At 45.9% G+C, this 5,417-nt stretch overlaps 1 pseudogene; it reads right to left on the bottom strand.

The window, feature by feature from the left end:
* Positions 1-3,670: 3,670 nt before the first annotated feature.
* Positions 3,671-5,060, bottom strand: LOC102406838 (annotated as a pseudogene).
* Positions 5,061-5,417: the final 357 nt, after the last annotated feature.

Raw genomic sequence — 5,417 nt, 5'->3', positions numbered from 1 at the left:
CCAAGGCAAATTGGAAGTGGTCAAACAAGAGATGGCAAGAGTGAATGTTGACATTCTAGGAATCAGCGAACTAAAGGGGACTGGAATGGGTGAATTTAACTCAGATGACCATTATATCTACTACTGCGGGCAGGAAACCCTCAGAAGAAATGGACTAGCCATCATGGTCAACAAAAGAGTTCAAAATGCAGTACTTGGATGCAATCTCAAAAACAACAGAATGATCTCTGTTCATTTCCAAGGCAAACCATTCAATATCACAGTAATCCAAGTCTATGCCCCAACCAGTAACGCTGAAGAAGCTGAAGTTGAACGGTTCTATGAAGACCTACAAGACCTTTTAGAACTAACACCAAAAAAGATGTCCTTTTCATTAAAGGGGACTGGAATGCAAAAGTAGGAAGTCAAGAAACACCTGGAGTAACAGGCAAATTTGGCCTTGGAATATGGAATGAAGCAGGGCAAAGACTAATAGAGTTTTGCAAAGAAAATGCACTGGTCATAGCAAACACCCTCTTCCAACAACACAAGAGAAGACTCTACACATGGACATCACCAGATGGTCAACACCGAAATCAGACTGATTATATTCTTTGCAGCCAAAGATGGAGAAGCTCTATACAGTCAACAAAAACAAGACCAGGAGCTGACTGTGGCTCAGATCATGAACTCCTTATTGCCAAATTCAGACTTAAATTGAAGAAAGTAGGGAAAACCACTAGACCATTCATGTATGACCTAAATCAAATCCCTTATGATTATACAGTGGAAGTGAGAAATAGATTTAAGGGCCTAGATCTGATAGATAGAGTGCCTGATGAACTATGGACTGAGGTTCGTGACATTGTACAGGAGACAGGGATCAAGACCATCCCCATGGACAAGAAATGCAAAAAAGCAAAATGGCTGTCTGGGGAGGCCTTACAAATAGCTGTGAAAAGAAGAGAAGTGAAAAGCAAAGGAGAAAAGGAAAGATACAAGCATCTGAATGCAGAATTCCAAAGAATAGCAAGAAGAGATAAGAAAGCCTTCTTCAGCAATCAATGCAAAGAAATAGAGGAAAACAACAGAATGGGAAAGACTAGAGATCTCTTCAAGAAAATTAGAGATACCAAGGGAACATTTCATGCAAAGATGGGCTCGATAAACGACAGAAGTGGTATGGACCTAACAGAAGCAGAAGATATTAAGAAGAGGTGGCAAGAATACACAGAAGAACTGTACAAAAAAGATCTTCACGACCCAGATAATCACGATGGTGTGATCACTCACCTAGAGCCAGACATCCTGGAATGTGAAGTCAAGTGGGCCTTAGAAAGCATCACTACAAACAAAGCTAGTGGAGGTGATGGAATTCCAGCTGAGCTCTTTCAAATCCTGAAAGATGATGCTGTGAAAGTGCTGCACTCAATATGCCAGCAAATTTGGAAAACTCAGCAGCAGCCACAGGACTGGAAAAGGTCAGTTTTCATTACAATCCCAAAGAAAGGCAATGCCAAAGAATGCTCAAACTGCCACACAATTGCATTCATCTCACACGCTAGTAAAGTAATGCTCAAAATTCTCCAAGCCAAGCTTCAGCAATATGTGAACCATGAACTTCCAGATGTTCAAGCTGGTTTTAGAAAAGGCAGAGGAACCAGAGACCAAATTGCCAACATCCACTGGATCCTCGAAAAAGCAAGAGAAAAAACATCTATTTCTGCTTTATTGACTATGCCAAAGCCTTTGACTGTGTGGATCACAATAAACTGTGGAAAATTCTTCAAGAGATGGGAAAACCAGACCACCTGACCTGCCTCTTGAGAAATTTGTATGCAGGTCAGGAAGCAACAGTTAGAACTGGACATGGAACAACAGACTGGTTCCAAATAGGAAAAGGAGTACATCAAGGCTGTATATTGTCACCCTGCTTATTTAACTTATATGCAGAGTACATCATGAGAAATGCTGGGCTGGAAGAAGCACAAGCTGGAATCAAGATTGCCAGGAGAAATATCAATAACCTCAGGTATGCAGATGACACCACCCTTATGGCAGAAAGTGAAGAGGAACTAAAAAGCCTCTTGATGAAGATGAAAGAGGAGAGTGAAAAAGTTGGCTTAAAACTCAACATTCAGAAAACTACGATCATGGCATCTGGTCCCATCACTTCATGGGAAATAGATGGGAAAACAGTGGAAACAGTGTCAGACTTTATTTTTTTGGGCTCCAAAATCACTGCAGATGGTGACTGCAGCCATGAAATTAAAAGACGCTTACTCCTTGGAAGAAAAGTTATGACCAACCTAGATAGCATATTGAAAAGCAAAGACATTACTTTGCCAACCAAGGTCCATCTAGTCAAGACTATGGTTTTTCCAGTGGTCATGTATGGATGTGAGAGTTGGACTGTGAAGAAAGCTGAGCACTGAAGAATTGATGCTTTTGAACTGTGGTGTTGGAGAAGACTCTTGAGAGTCCCTTGGACAGCAAGGAGACCAACCAGTCCATTCTGAAGAGATCAGCCCTGGTATTTCTTTGGAAGGAGTGATGCTAAAGCTGAAACTCCAGTAGTTTGGTCACCTCATGCGAAGAGCTGACTCATTGGAAAAGACTCTGATGCTGGGAGGGATTGGGGGCAGGAGGAGAAGGGGACGACAGAGGATGAGATGGCTGGATGGCATCACTGACTCGATGGATGTGAGTCTGCGTGAACTCCGGGAGTTGGTGATGGACAGGGAGGCCTGACGTGCTGCGATTCATGGGGTTGCAAAGAGTCGGACATGACTGAGCAACTGAACTGAACTGAACTGAACTGAAGCACTTTTGTCTTCATGGTCCCCTTTTGCTGTTGTTTCATCTCTTGGTTTATTAACTAACCACAGGCCATGTGGGTGACAGAGTTCATCTCATTCCTCTAATATTTTAAAAGTATGATTATAACCCAGCTATGTACATCAACATATTCCTTTCCAAAGGATTCTGTGTTTTCAGGATGATTGAAGTGTAACATGACCAGAAGCTTTGATTCCATATTGATTTCCAGATCAGAAAATGCTTTATCCCTCCAAGTCACTTTAGCATCACTATCAGTACACATAAGGGAAAAGCAAGTTGTTTCTGCAAAAAGTTTCCATGTAAAATCCAAAGAGTCAACCCAATGTCCATCTCCTGGTCTGGTACTGCTGATATAAAAGGTTACATTTGGCTGAAGCTGAGAGAAGGGTATCCAGGATGTCTCGATTATTTTTCCAGTTTCCTCTGAGACTACAATTATTTAAAAATTATTATTTTTTAAATACGTTACTTATGGAAAGAAAGGATAAATTTTAGTTCAAAATTTAAAACGATAATCTGAAAGTTCTTAGGAGAGCTTGGGAGTCACCTATCATCTGTGATACCTCAGTCAGGAAAACCCTGGAGTCCAGTTAAAGAAGGTTTATTTCCCTCCAAGGCTCCTTAGTCACTGGGGCAGTGATAAATATGGCATGGAACATGGCTCTCCCCAACTCCCAGAACCAAGAAGGCTCTGAATTAGCGTCAGCTCATAAGGAACAAATGAGAAGGGGGCCCCATAATTTTGTGAAAAACCAGGGAGAGAACATGGCACATGATTTATTCCCATCACTCTGTAGCTGAGGCTCACTCACATCAACTGCGCAATCGCAGGCCAGCCGTCTACCCAGGCTCAGAGCCCGGTCCGGACACACGCGAGCTCCGATGGCACCAGAGGGTCAGCCTAGCTCAGGGCCAGCTGGTCCTTCTTCTTCTGCAAGACCTGCTCCTCCCACCGCGCCTGGTCCAAGGGCGTTGAGCACCACAGGCCGGTACTTCTCTGGAGGAGCCCCTTGAGCGCAGCAGGTAGGGCTCCATGCCGCACAGAGGTACCGGCAGATGGAGGAACTTCCGACACTGAGGTCGCAGTCGCACATCTGGGCCCCCGCACTCACCAGCGGCCCACGAAGCCCACATGCAGGATGCGGTCCAGGAAGCGGGTCCAGCAGGGCTGCAGGGAGCCGCAGCGGGCCTGGCAGAGGCCGGCCAGGGCGTCGAAGGGAGTTTCGTACACCAGTGAACAGAGGCCCAGGGCTCACCGCGACCCGGCGGCCAGAGCAGCTGCCACTGGGACACTTCCGACTCAGCTGGAGGGTGCCGGCCCGTGGAGCCTCGCCCCCTGGAAGGCCGCCTCGCTCTGCTCCGGGGCGCAGGACGCAGCCGCGCCCGGTGTACACGGCCGCCAGCCTGCCTGGGCCCGCGCTGCCGCCGCCTTGTACCCGCAGGCCTTAGTCCTGGAGCAGCGCGCAAGCCTCGGCACCCGACCGCGCCCACACGCCGGGCTTTATGGTCACAGCGTCACCCTCCTCTCCGCGGCTTTGGAACCAACATCTCTCCAGAAAAGCCGCCTCCCTTCTCTTCCGCTTGCCCGGGTAGGTCGAGCAGAAGGCCGGGAGTCTCTTCTGGCAAGCGCCAACAGTGTGGTTCTTGACGGCAACCCCCCAACCCCCGGCCTTTTCTTTCTTTATGTATATATTTTTTAAAGTATAGCTGACTTACCCTGGAGGAGGGCTTGGCAACCCACTCCAGTATTCTTGCCTGGAGAATCCCTATGAATAGAGGAGCCTGGCGGGCTGCAGTCCATGGGGTCGCAAAGAGTCAGACACGGCTGAGTGACTAAGCACAGCACAGCTGACTTACAATGTTTCAGGTGCGCAGCAAGGTGATTCAGTTATACATATACACATATATTATGTTTGAAATTATTTTTCATTATGGGTTATTACAAGACATTGATTGTAGTTCCCTGTGCTATATAGTAAACCTCTTTTGTTTGTTGCATATCTATTTTTTAAATCAGAAATCTAACACTCTATTCATACTGAGTCAAACATGTGGAATCAAAATGTCATAACTTTTTTAGTTAAGCAAAAATTTGTGTTTTCTAAAGTATTATACATATTATTTATATGGCCTTTTAAAAAATTATATTTAAAAAGTCAGATTTTAGAACTGCTTAGAAAAGAAATAGAGCCAGGTCTGGATTTTATCTGTCTCTCTACCAGCGCAGTGACAGTAGGCATCTTGCTTCTTGCAAGAAGCAGGGGTTCTGCTGGCGCTGGCCACACGGGAGCTGTGCCCAGAGCATCTCAGGGAGAAGTGCGCCCCAAGTGGGGGCAGCTAGAGAGGCCAGAGATCACAGAGGTGAAGAGGTGAGCTTCGCTTTTAAGGAACCTGGAATCAAGCTGGCACTCAGCCACGTACTACTGTTTGGCTTCAGGCAAGTTATTTAACCTTTCTGAGCCTCAAGTTTCTCCAGTGAAAATGAGGATAATACATCAGAGCAGCTCCCTAGCATTGTGGTAAGGGTCTTCCAGAGTCATGCCTTTATGGGCGCTCGGTGTCTGACCTTTAGTAAGTGCTCCGTAAGTGGCGGCTGT

Source organism: Bubalus bubalis, chromosome 18 (genome assembly GCF_019923935.1).
Source record: "Bubalus bubalis isolate 160015118507 breed Murrah chromosome 18, NDDB_SH_1, whole genome shotgun sequence".
Taxonomy (NCBI): Eukaryota; Metazoa; Chordata; class Mammalia; order Artiodactyla; family Bovidae; genus Bubalus; species Bubalus bubalis.
Note: the sequence above shows the minus strand (reverse complement) of the source record. Positions and strands in the feature narration are given on the sequence as shown.